This window comes from Microcebus murinus, chromosome 12 (genome assembly GCF_040939455.1).
Source record: "Microcebus murinus isolate Inina chromosome 12, M.murinus_Inina_mat1.0, whole genome shotgun sequence".
In the NCBI taxonomy this organism is placed as follows: domain Eukaryota; kingdom Metazoa; phylum Chordata; class Mammalia; order Primates; family Cheirogaleidae; genus Microcebus; species Microcebus murinus.
The window spans coordinates 92,704,230-92,718,225 of NC_134115.1; the positions used below are offsets into that span (position 1 = coordinate 92,704,230).

The 13,996-nt window shown below is 45.4% G+C and overlaps 1 protein-coding gene across 1 annotated transcript in view; it reads right to left on the reverse strand.

Annotated features, from left to right (window-relative positions):
- Positions 1 to 13,996, reverse strand: part of RABL6 (RAB, member RAS oncogene family like 6) — a 28,884-nt gene that overhangs the window by 13,500 nt on the left and 1,388 nt on the right. The window lies entirely within an intron of this gene.

A 13,996-nucleotide genomic window follows, 5' to 3' on the forward strand; every position in this document is an offset into this window, starting at 1 on the left:
AGGGCTTGGCTCCAGGTGACAGCCCTTGGTGGGGGCTGGAAGGAAGACGCCATCAAGAAGCCCTCCAAGGTGGGGGCCCGAGGCCAGAAGCAGGTGGAAGGTTCCCCCACTGACTCTCTGCTCTTCCCCATGACATCTCCCTGACGACGGCAACACCACGTCCGCCCTATCCAAATCCTGTGGTAACGGAGGACCTGGGTTCCAGGCGCAGATGGCACCTGTCGGAGCCGGCAGGTGTGTGCTGACCTGTGTTGTGTCCTCTTCCTGTGAGGAGCCTCCACCCCCACAGACCCTCAGCTCCTCTTCCACGAGGCTCGTCCACTGGATTAATTTCCTCGCCCCATTCCACGTGTCCCCCAAAGCCCAACTCCAGCCGTCTGAAAGTCCCTCGTGAGATCTCAGAAGTGGTCCTCCAGCCTCTGGATGTCACCAGAGCGCACAAGAGGCCCTCACTACGAGGCTGTGGCCGGCCCCACATGCACCACACCGAGAAAAGCCAGGATGCCCAAGTGCTGAGCCAGAGCTGACGTGCAAGGTGTATGGAGGTCCACGCCCACAGTAAGGCTCCTCTTCCCCTCTCTGGGGACCAGGTGGACAGAGAGGCCCACTGCAACCTAACCCGGCCACATGGCCGGCTCCCAGTATCCCAGGACACTGCTGGCCAGGGTTGAGAAGGAAGACACTGTGTCCAGATGCAGCCACAGGAAAGGCACTTTCCTTTTGCTGGTCACGAGGATAGACAAGTACAAGGGTGTGGGAGGATCAGAGATGGGGACGGCAGGTGCTGCTCTCCTCTGCCAGGCGTGGCCACGAGGCAGGAACCTGAGGACCTGCCCACTGTCCCGGCTCGACTGGGTCGTGAGAGCACCGTCTGCTCTGATGCACAGCTGGCAGGTCTTGCAGGGAATGCACCGAGCCAGGCCGTGTGAGCATCTCACCGGAACCTCAACGTGAAGGTGCTGTCAGTCCACGCCCACCCTGCAGCTCAGCGACCTTAAGTAACTGCCCCGAGCCACAGAGTGGGCGGGGCCCTGCGGCAGACCCGGGGTGCCAGGGCGACCACCTGTCCTGCTTGCCCACAGGCACACACTGCGGGTTGACCTCTGGGCTCTTTCTTGCCCCCACACGATTCTTTCCATGTTCTCCGGTTTTCATATAATTTTTACTTTCTTTTCTTATATAGTATATAATTACCTAGTCTTTCCATTTCTTGTGTTGGGGCGGGGGTATGAGCTTTAACAATGCCAGAGATAAAAGATGTAACAGCCGAGGTCTGTCCTCCCCTGGGGGCAGAGGGTCACCCATACTAACATCCTGATGTATCTGTTCCTGATCTTTGTATTTTTAAAGAAAATTCACTATGATTTTGTAAGGATACATGTCTTTCTAAAGGACTTAAACAAGGTAGAGAAGTACAAAAATTAACGTAAAAACTTCCACATACCAAAGCCCAAAACTCACCCTCATCACCTCTACAGTGTGAACGTCCCCCTTTCTGTGCACTCCACGGTGTGAACGTCCCCCTTTCTGTGCACTCTACGGTGTGAATGTGCCAATTTTTTCAGTCTTTTACCTCAGGAAGTCCTGTCTACTCCTGGTTAGCCAAAAGCCTGTTACTGCTGTTTTTGCAAATGGATATTAGAAATCCCAACTCCCCCTTCAGTCTCTTGAAGTGAGTTATGTTAGCAGATTGTCTAGGGTTACACCACTTCCGTACTCCTGGGCGGTGGGCTGGGAAGACCCCGGGCTCTGTCTGCTGGGTTTGTTTCCCTGCCTCCTGACCCGTGGGCGACACCGGTGTGCGGCTTTCCTTTCTAGAACTATCCCTCTTGGGTGAGTGTCAAGGTGACACTGGACACGTGAGATGGATGAGTTGGTGAGTATTCCTTCTGTGCTTTTTTAGTTTCCAGAAGCATCTGTTAAGGTTTTATTTGTTCCTTGACGGTTCGGTGGAACCTCCAGGGAAGCCACCTGGTGTTTTCTCGGGGCTCTTTAACCTGATTCTGTTTACTTCAAGGTTGTAGGACTTCAGGTTTTCCTGAGCCAGTTTTGACAAGTTTCATTCTTCCAAGAATTTATCGATTACATCCAATTTTCCCAAACTTACTGACATGACATTGTTTAAAATTCCTCTCCTGTTTTTTCTGGAGCAACTACAGTTGATGCTTAAACAACACCGGTTCAACCTGTGAGGGTTCACTTACATTTGCATTTTTTTCAACTAAATGTGGATTGAAAATACAGTTTTTGAGGGATGCGAAATCGGTGTATACGGAGGGCTGACTTTTCAGACACCTGGGTCCTGAAGGGCTGAATGCAGAACTTTAGCGTGTGTGGACTGTGTTTAGCGTGTGTGGACTGCGGCAGATGCTGGCGGCGGAGGGTGTCCTGGAACCGGTCTCCCAGTACACCAGGGACGGCTTATGTACGCTCATGTCCTTTAGCAAGTTAAGTTTATTTGTACACATTATCTTTTACTGATCTCTCCTGCCAGGTATGACAAATTTATTAGTCTTTTAAAAAAACTGCCTCTGAACTTTATCAGCTACCCCCAACTGTGTACTTGTGCTGTTTCTGCTCTGGTCTTGATGGTCTTCCTATCTGCTTTCTTTGGGTCTGTTCCACTGTTCTGTTAAAAAAATGTCTGAAGTGGTCTCAGTACTTTCCAGCTTTTCTTTGTTACTAAACATGTGACAATGCTATAAATTTCTTTCCAGCGCTGCGTTGGCCGTGTCCTGCCAGTTCTGACAGGTGGCTTCTCTGTTATTCACTTCTAAGTACTTTCCTATTTCCATGATTCCTTCTGTTTAAAGTTGTGCCTGTGATTAAATTCCCAAATGCAAGATTTAAAGCTTTGATTATCATTTGTTGTTGACTTTTAGAGAAATTGGTAGGATACTAATTCTTTGAAGTGTATGGAAACATGCTTTATGGTCATTCTTAATTTTTCACATGGGTTGAAAAAAATGTGTTTTTTATTTTTTTTTGAGACAGAGTCTCGCTTTGTTGCTCAGGCTAGAGTGAGTGCCGTGGCGTCAGCCCGGCTCACAGCAACCTCAAACTCCTGGGCTCAAGCAATCCTCCTGCCTCAGCCTCCCGAGTAGCTGGGACTACAGGCATGCACCACCATGCCTGGCTAATATTTTTCTACATATATGTTAGTTGGCCAATTAATTTCTTTCTATTTATAGTAGAGACGGGGTCTCGCTCTTGCTCAGGCTGGTTTTGAACTCCTGACCTTGAGCAATCTGCCCGCCTCAGCCTCCCAGAGTGCTAGGATTACAGGCATGAGCCACCGCACCCGGCCCAAGAATGTGTTTTTGAACTACTATGTTTCCCCGAAAATAAGACAGGGTCTTATATTTATTTTTCTTCAAGAAGACACCCTAGGGCTTATTTTCAGGGGATATGTTATTTTTTTTTAAGTATGGTACAACAATCTACATTTATTCAAATATAGTTAAGTCGCCTTCTTCTGGAACATCATCATAACTCTCTAAACCCCAAATTCCATCCTGAATTTCTTGTGACTCTATTTTCTTTAGAACCATTGGCCCCAATTTCTCATGTCGAGCAATCTCATGGGGCAGATGAGAAGGGCTGCTCGTCTTCTTTACTGCTCTGCAACGAAACGCATGGGTTGTGCAGATATGCAGCGTAGTCACGCCCATCACTAGGTCTTATCTTCAGGGTGGGGCTTCTACTGCGCACATGCTTAGAAATCCTGCTTATCGCGCTAGTCAAATCCTCTTCTTCTACTCCGACCCTCTGGCTGCTTTACCTTCACTTACTGCAAGAAACCAGTTGAAAACACCACATATGCTCACCAGCAAACTGGTATTAACTGAGCAGCACCTAAGTGGACACATAGGTACTACAGTAATAGGGTATTGGGGAAGGGGGGGGAGGGGGTGGGTATATACACACATAATGAGTGACATGTCCACCATCTGAGGGATGGTCATGCTGGAAAATCAGACTTGTGGGGGGAGGGGGGGAAAGGGCATTTATTGAAACCTTAAAATCTGTACCCCCATAATATGCCGGAAAAAAAAAAAAAAAAGAAACCAGTTGAAATTTTTCGCCATAGTGGTACAGTAGTCAGTTTCTTCTTGCAGACCTGTTATTTTTCCTATGCGTATAGCAGGATATATTACTGGGTACAGTAAGTTTATAATTATCTGCCTAGTAAGCTGAACATTTAAAAAGTCATTTTTGGTGATCCTCAACTTCTGATACTGCTTTCTGCCTCAGTCTATTTATCTGAATTTAATATAATGAAATCAACCTTCGGTTAGCATTTCTGGCATATGTCTTTTTTTTTTGAGACAGTCTCACTCTGTCGCCTGGACTAGAGTGTCATGGCATCAGCCTAGCTCACAGCAACCTCAAACTTCTTGGCTCAAGCAATCCTCTAGCCTCAGCCTCCCAAGTAGCTGGGACTACAGCCATGGGCCAACACACCTGGCTAATTTTTTCTACCTATTTTTAGTTGTCCAGCTAATTTCTTTCTATTTTTTTAGTAGAGACAGGGTCTCATTCTTGCTCAGGCTGGTCTTGAACTCCTGAGTTCAAACAATCTGCCTGCCTCGGCCTCCCAGAGTGCTAGGATTACAGGTGTGAGCCACCACGCCCGGCCGATTTTTTTTTTTTAAGAGATGGGATCTCGCTCTGTCACGGAGGCTAGAGTACAGTGACATGATCATAGCCCACTGTGGCCTCAAACTCGTGGGCTCAGGCGATCCTCCTGCCTCACCGTCCTGAGTAGCTGTGACTAGGGAGTGTGCCAACACGCCTGGCTAATTAAAACAAATTTTTTTTGTAGTGACAGTGTCTCGCTATGTTGCTCGGGTTGGTCACTTCTTTTATTAATTCCTTTGGTATTTGTTTCCAAATCTCTGAACGAAATTCTATTGTTACTTCTCCATTTTAGGCATTACCCGTTCATCTCCCTCTAACGAAGAGTGTTGAGCGCCCGTCCACGCGTCCCTGCTTCCCCCGGTGCCTGTATTTCCCGTAGTTTTCATTCACGTTTTGCTTTGCTAAGTTCTCCGTGGGTCATGCTCTGTGCCAGCTGTCTGGATCTCCTGAGGTTAAGAAGTGTGTGCTCTGTCTGTCCGTCCCCCTGGACCAGTCTCTCCCCAGCTCTCGGGCCCCAGGACTGTGGGGGGGCGGGTCAGTCCTTGCCATGACCCTGGGAGATCCCTCAGCCCTCAGCCCCGGTGCCACTATGCCTGTCTCTAATGCCGGGTCTACACTGAATTTCTCTTACTTGGTTTTGTCCCATCGTTTCAGTTAAGCAAACCCTCCAGTATCTTCCTGATGAGAGAACTGAGGTCAAATTTTTGAAAGCCTGTGTGCCTGACAATGTCTTCATGTGACGCTCACACCTGGCTGGACGTGGGTTCCAGGCTGGAAATCACGTCCCTTCAGACCTGTGCCCGTCTCTCCCCTCCTCCTGTGATATTCTGAAATGCCACCACGACATCCGTTGGTGGGAGCGTCTCCTACCACCATGCAGGGGGCGCTTTCCACCTGAAAACACACATCCGCCAGTTCTCACGTTGTGTTCTTGAATTAAACCATTTAACAGACTTAGCAGCCCACCCCACCCCACCCCAGAGTGGCCAACTTGATACAACTGATGATCCCACGCTGACCTGTCACAGTCACCCAGGGCCACAGTCTGCATCAGGGGCTCCTCCCCACACACAGCCCTGGGGCTTGGGCAAACGCAGTGACACGTGTCCAGTGCAGTAGCACACAGGATAGCTTCGGTGCCCTGAAATTCCCACGATCCGTCTATTGAACCTTCTCCCATCTCCACAGGTTTGCCTTTTCCAGAATGTCGTAACAGTGGAATCATCAGGTCCTTTCAGACCAGTGTCTTTCACACAGCAACATGCATGTAAGTTTCCTTCTTGCCTCTTCATGGCTTGACAGCTCTTTTCTCAGCACCAAATTAATATTCCATTGTCTGGGCCAAGCATAGTGGCTCACGACCATAATCACAGCACTTTGCGAGTCTGAGGCAGGAGGACTGCTTGAGCCCAGGAGTTCAAGACCAGCCTGGGCAACATAGCAAGATCCCGTCTCTACAAAAAATTAGCGGAGCCTGGTGGCTTACACCTGTGTAGTCCCAGCTACTTGGGAAGCTAAGGCAGGAGGATCACTTGAACCCAAGAATTTAAAGGTTACAGTGAGCTATGATTGCACTACCTGTACTCCAGCCTGGGCAACAGAGACCCTGTCTCTTAAAAAAAGAAAGAAAGAAAGAAAAAAATATACAAAATGTATATATGTTCACTCCATTGTCTGGATGTATTAGTTAATTTACCCATTCACCTACTGAAAGACATCTTGGCTGCTATTTTCCCTGAATTTTCATTGACATTATTCTCTTTGCTCTGTTCTCCTTTTGTAATTTCCTTTGTTGTTGTTGTTGTTTTGGAGACAGAGTCTCACTTTGTTGCCCAGGCTAGGGTGAGTGCCGTGGCATCAGCCTAGCTCACAGCAACCTCAATCTCCTGGGCTCAAGCGATCCTCCTGCCCCAGCCTCCCGAGAACCTGGGACTACAGGCATGCATCACCATGTCTGTCTAATTTTATATATATATATTTTAGTTGGTCAATTAATTTCTTTCTATTTTTAGTAGAGACGGGGTCTCACTCAGGCTGGTTTCGAACTCCTGACCTCGAGCAATCCACCCACCTCAGCCTCCCAGAGTGCTAGGATTACAGGCGTGAGCCACCATGCCCAGCCCCATAATTTCCTTCTTTTTTCAGCCAGGCTGGAGTGCAGTGGTGCAATCGTGACTCGCCATAACCTCGGGGCTCAAGCAATGCTCCCAGCTCAGTAGCTAGGACTACAGACACACACCACCATGCCCAGCTAATTTTTAAATTTTTTGTGGAAACAGGGTCTCACTATGTTGCCCAGGCTGGTTTTAAACTCCTTGGCTCAAGTGATCCTCCCATGTCAGCCTCCCAGAGTGCTGGGTTAAAGGCCTGAGCCATGGCGCTGGGCCTCCTTTTGTGACTTGTATTATCTGGATAAATGGACCTCTCCACTGACCCTCAAATTTAATGTTTTTCCTATCATTTACCACCTGTCATTTTGCACTGAGATTTTCCTTTAATTTTATCCTCTAAACTCTTTTTTGAATTTATTTTTTATTTCATTTCCTTAATTTTTTTATTTTTAAATCTTATTTCCTTTATTTTTAATAACTTTTTAAATTTCTCAATATTACTCTTTATAAAATCATATTCTTATAATCCTAGCACTCTGGGAGGCCAAGGTGTGAGGACTGCTCGATTTGAGGAGTTCAAGACCAGCCTGAGCAAGAGCGAGACCTCATCTCTACTAAAAATAGTAAAATTAGCTAGGCATAGTGGTGTGCACCTGCAGTTCCAGCTACTTGGGAGGCTGAGGCAGGAGGATCGCTTGAGCTCAGAAGTTGGAGGTTGTAGTGAGGCAGTGAGTTATGATGATGCCACTGCACTCTAGCCAGGATGACAGAGCAAGTGAGACTCTCTCTCAAAAAAAATTAAGAATCATCCTTATTTCGTAGTTGTAGTTTCTTTTCTTAGCTGTGGGAGGGAGTTCTTTTCCAAACTCTGAAATCTTTTACAGGCCAGAGTCTGATACTCGCTGCATCTGCGGCTCCCGCTCCCCGTGTCCTGCCCCCTGCACGTTCTCATCTTTTACCAGCAGCTCCTGTTTCCTGGAACTTTATCCGTGGGACCTCTCTGACACATGGGTGGAAGCTGAATCCATCAGAAAGTATCTATGACGTGGCTGCCAGTTGCCTAGACTGTTACCAACAAGAGAACACCCCAATGTTCCATTTGAGATTTTTGGGACCACACAGATGACTCTGAGGGCAAACCCACATGGGGGCCAACTTGTGCTTACAGATACCAGGAGACAGGGTCCCTACACTGGGCACCGAGTTTTATGCCAGGCGCTCACACCAGATGCCCCTTCTGGAGTGCCCTTTCCCTCTCGCCCACGGCCGTCGGAACAGAACCGCAGCCACGGGGGTTTGGGGAAGAGGCAGCTCCGGCGCCGATTCCCTCCCGGCATCCGACTCCCACCTTGTTTCTGAGAATAGATGACTGGACAGCTGGGTACCCTGCATCCAAATTCAAGAACTATGTGATGTGTTAATGTTTTTCTAAATGTTTTATTTAAGCCCTTTTTGTGGTTTTCGGGGACGGGGCTGTTCGGGTTATCAACTTTATCCTGCCAAAACCAAACTGCGTGCTATGTAAAAGCTATTTTTTAGTCTAATGTTTTAGTATAGTTACTTACACATGAGAAAACTCATTATTTCTAATTTTATGTTAATTTTACCCCTGAAAAAGGGATAACCTCTCCTGTCCCCACATACATTTATTTTCCTTATCTTGTGCTGGACTTCAGTATACCAATGAAAAACTTGGTAGAAGCAGGGAGTGTCCTTGTTTTGGTCCAGGTTTTAAAAGGAATGCTATGTGTCATTATTCCATATTGGTTTTGGTAGATACCCTTTGGTAGACAAAAGAAGTTCCTTCTGCTTGGGGACAGTGGCTCACTGCCTGTAATCCCAGCACTTTGAGAGGCCAAAGCAGGAGGATTGCTTGAGGCCAAGAGTTCGAGACCAGGCTGGGCACCATAGTGAGACCTTGTTTAAAAAAAAAAAAAAATCAGGCAAGTATGGAGGTACACCTGTAGTCCCAGCTACTTGGGAGGCTGAGGCAGGAGGATCACTTGAGGCCAGGAGTTAGAAGTTGCAGTGAGTTACGAACACCCCAGTGAAAAGCCACTGCACTCCAGCCTGGGTAACAAAACAAGGTTTCTTAGCTGGGCGTGGTGGCTCACGCCTGTAATCCTAGTACTCTGGGAGGCGGGCAGATCCTTTGAGCTCAGGAGTTTGAGACTAGCCTGAACAAGAGCAAGACTCCATCTCTACTAAAAAAAAAAAATACAAAGAAATTAGCTGGACAACTAAAAATATATAGAAAAAATTAGCCGGGCATGGTAGCATGTGCCTGTAGTCCCAGCTACTCGGGAGGCTGAGGCAGGAGGATCACCAGAACCCAGGAGTTTGAGGTTGCCGTGAGCTATGATGATGCCACCACAGCACCCTAGCCCGGGAAACAGAGTGAGGCTCTGTCTCAAAACAGAACAAAAAACAAAACAAACAAAAAGACAAGGTTTCTTAAAAAGAAAAAAAAATTAATTTTACTCATTGCCATCACAGACTGGGGTCTTTTTGATGTATATTCTTGGGTGTTTGCTGAGATAATCAATTTTTATGAATGTTTCCTGCTTTGAGAGCGGTTAGGTACAGATGGTTTGCTTCTTTCATGAGTCTGCAGTAACCCTTCTTGTTCCCACCCATGCTTTTTTATCTTAAAGTGCACTTTGGGTGAGTTACCATAGCTACAGCAGCTATGACTACAGCTGGAGCAGCTTTCGTATGTCAATGTTTACCTGTGTCTTGTTTCTAACTCCTTACTTTCAACCCTTCTATGTCAGTGTGTGATAGACATGTCTCTCATATGCCAAATAACCAAATTAAAGAAAAAAATCAAATCTCACATTCTTTCTTTGAACTGGTGAGTTTTGCTTGCTTACATTTACTGTGATTGCTGATACAAGTGGGATTATTTATACCACTTCATTTCAGAATTTTTAGTTTCTACCCTGGTTTCTTCCCCACCCCCACCCCCAGCCTTTTCTGCCTTCTGTTAAGTTGAACAAGGGTTTTCTTTAAAACTGTTTGTTTTGTTTGGTATTTATTTGGAAGATTTGCAACCTATCTATTTCCCCCCCCACAGGCACCTGCCCTGCGATGCGATCTATGTTTAGTCTTTGCACGGCGACCCTTACGTTTTCCACATTCACGTTTGCCGCAGTGAAGCCCAAGGTTAATACGTTCACCTTCCTCTGCGTGACGTCAGAGTTCCGGACGCCTTGGTCCCGCCAGCTCCGTCCTGGGGTGTGTGTTATTCCCAGCATTCTGGTTTCTTCCTTTGTGTTCCCTCTCTACTCATCACCAGTGATCAATATAAGCAGCATTTAGTTAGACTTCACCACATACTTACCAGCGTCTTTGCCTAGTTTTGCTTTCTGAACCCTACTTCTATCTTTTGAGCTCAGCTTCTTCCTGTCTAAAGTATATCCTTCTTTATTTATTTCTGCAAAAATCTTTGCACGGTAAACTGTCGATCGTAGACAAAAATTAAGTCTACTCATGCTGGCTCTTGCATAACTGCTTAATGAGACAGAGATGCCCAGGCTGGCGACGGTGTCTTGCAGCCACGGAAGCTGCCGTAAGCTCTGTCGTCGGCTCACTGCCTGTTTCTGTAAAGGCAGTCTTTTTGTTTGGTTGCATGTGAGATTTTTTTTTTTTCTTCTTGATGTCCTGAAAATTTCCAATGATGTGTCTAGCTATGAATGTTTTTTAACTCTGGACTTGGACTTCGTGGGGTTTCACGTATTTCATTTCAGTCTCCACTTCTTCATATATGGCCTCTTTGCCATTCTTGCTACCCTTCCTTCGAAAGCTGTACCAGATGTGCTGGAATCGGCTTAATCTAGGGCCACAAGTCTCTTCCAGACACTAACTCTCTCTCCTCAGTGAGTTACTGCCCTGCTTCACTTCTCTGTTGACTGTTTAAATTGTAATGACCATATTTTTCATGTCTAGACATTTTCGTTCTCTTTTTGTTCTTTTTCAAACACGACTTGTCTGTTCATAGTCTTTTTTGTGTTAATTTTTAATTTATAACTGATATATAATAATTATACATATTTACGGACATAGTCTTGATATACAGGTCTTAGGGCTGCTTCCTTCTTTTACATCTTTATCAATGTGAACATACATTTGTTTTCTATTTTCCTTCAGATTTGGGGGATGAAAAGTCTATTTTTTCTCCCTTGAACTGAAATTTACTTTTTTTAAAAGTTAATTAAAGAAATAAAATATCTTAAAATAAAATAACTATTATCAGAAATAAAATAAGTAAAATAATCTAGTTTCATCATTTTAAAAAAGTAATTAGCCTCTGCTTTTGAGTTAAAAAGTCTTATCAATCTCAGAACATTAGGCCGGGCACGGTGGCTCATGTCTGTAATCCTAACACTCTGGGAGGCCGAAGTGGAAGATGGCTCAAGGTCAGGAGTTCAAAACCAGGCCGAGCAAGAGCGAGACCCCATCTCTACTAAAAATGGAAAGAAATTAATCGGTCAACTAAAAATATGTAGAAAAATTAGCCAGGCATGGTGGCGCATGCCTGCATGCCTACTCGGGAGGCCCAGGCAGAAGGATCACCTGAGTCCAGGAGTTTGAGGTTGCTGTGAGCTAGGCTGACACCATGGCACTCTAGCTGCAGCAACAGAGTGAGACTCTGTCTCAAAAAAAAAAAAAAAAAAAAAAATCAGAACCTTAGATGTTGGCTGGAATAAACTGAATAAGCGATTCACCTGGAAAACCTCTAAGATCCATCCAAGAAGTGACAAAAGTAGCCCTTTACTCAAGAAGCACGTAGTAGACCAGCTGTTTCACTAAGCAGGCTGTTAAGTGTCACTGTTCTAAGCTTTTGGAAGACAGAGTGCAGAAAACACACGGCTCTATTAGAGAAGCCTGAACTTCTCTTACCCTGATTCAATTTTAATTCACTCACATTCCCATACGTTTTCTCCAAGATATGGAATCATTTCCCTGTATTTTCATACCAAAGAGCATATGATTTATTAATATCTCAGATGCACAATCTTTAAATCCCGACTGTGCCCTCTCACTCTGACAGCACCCTGCAAGACACGGGCTAGCTTCCCTGTCCAGCAGTCAGTGCCGGTCAAGTCTGATTGCTCTCCTACTCTAAGCCCTTCTAAATTTCCCATCCCGTAACAGCAAAAGTCAAAACCCATCCCATGGCCTGGAGGCTTCACTCCCCTCCCACCCAGCCCTTTCCACCCAGAGCACCTCACCCGCAGGACTCCCTTTGCCCTGGGGTACCTCACCTTTCTCTCTGATCCTGAGTGAAGTGCAGGCCCGTCCCTATCTGGGGACATGTCCTACCATTCTACTTGGTGCTATTTGCTTTCATAGCACTTAATCCTGGAACAAATTATAAATTAATGTCTTTATTATGCTTAGTGCTTACTGTCCTGTCTTCTACCTCACACCAGAATGTAAGCTTCACAAAGGCAGAGATTTTTGTCTGCTTTTTCCCCACTGATGGACACTTAATAAATATTTGCTAAAGGAATGAATGCTAGACAAGAAAAAACTATAAAAAATATATGTCATATCACTGCCAGCAAAGATTTAGGAATTTGCAAATCGGCAGGTCAAATAATTTGCTAAACAAAGCTATTTACTTCCTAAAGGAAAAGCTGTTTTACCCTGAAATCAACCTTCCACAAAGTTTCTTAGTGAGGAGGTGTTTCCCATTTTTAAATTTTCTGAGACCTATTTAGAAAGGACTCTGGCTGTCCCAATATCGCCTCATTCTGGAGGCTGCCCCACATGGAAACTTGTCCACCAAACACAGCTAATACACTGTGTCCAATCCCAGCAGAAAGAGACCCACATAAGTAATGTTTTTTCCTCTGAGTTTATATGCAAATGACTCCCAAATTGGGAATATGGTCCAATGTCTCATTCAAGTTTTGATTCAAACTTTGACGGGTGTCCTGGGACTCTATGCACTACGCACAGTTGGCAAGAGTCATTTTTCATTATCCTAGCAAATCTAAAAGAAGACAACTTATCTGGCCCAAGAGGATAACTTTCTACAGGAGATACTCAGACACTGGAAAAACATCAATAATTAACAGCAACAGTTACCTATAAAAATCCTGAATCTGTAATTATTATATTCCTGGTTTGTTTTCTTAAGTAAGATATGTGGAAAAATAAATACTAGAAACTTTCTATTCTACTAACACAGAAACTTACAAAGTTTCATAAGTGTATGTTGCCAAGTGGGAACTCAGAAAAGTACACATGGAGGTTTGTGAAATAGCATCAGGGGTCTGGAGAGTCCCAGGAGGGTGTAAAATCTAACAAGCAGATGCCCAGGCATTCCTATCCCCCCAGATAAGGAACTACCCTCTTCCCTTATTCTCTGCGGGGTGAGACAATCTGCACCCAGATGCCCAAAAATAAATAGCATTTTGCTGCACCTAAGGCTTGATGCGCGTGTCTTTCTCCTCTGGACCTAGCACATATTATTCAACTAGAGAGACAATATCCCTCTCAAATGTAATTTAGGAACTGATCCAAATTTCTCTCAATCTCAGCCCTTTTCACATAGGTCTAGGCTGGTCTCCAACTACTGGAGACTGGGTCTCCTCCTCCGGAGGGTTGTCTTTTTGGTCACACCTAGGGGTGTGACTAACTAGGGAGCCTTTTCAGAAGGGGAACAGTTTCCAGTTTCTGGCCTAATTTCCAAGAGACTAATATTAAGTTTAAAATAGTACTGTACGCAAAAAATTAAACAAGGGATCCAAATGCAGATTCTAAACACTTGAGTGAATGAGTATTTTGACTCAATGTTCTCTTCTGCAAATGTGAGAGAAATACACACAAAATTTCAAGTATGACATATCTAAAATCAAGTCCACTTTAAAACCTGCACAAAAGTCTTCCTAATCAATAGTTCCCAATATCTCACATTATCATCAAAATATTGAGCCTGTAAGGCTCTCCTTAAAGTGACCAAAGGGGTGTGTGCGTCTAAAATCTGGTAGCAATATACGCACACAGCTGAAAGGGAAACAACTTGAAAGCATGGCCCGCGCAGTGGCTCAAGCCTGTAATCCTAGGACTTTGGGAGGCTGACGCAGGAGGATTGCCTGAGTGAGGCCAGGAGTTCCAGACCAGCCCGAGCAAGAACAAGATCCCCTCTCTAAAAAAAAAAGAATGGAAAAATTAACCAGGCTGGTGGCGTGAGCCTGTAGTCCCAGCTACTCAGGAGGCTGAGGCAGGAGGAT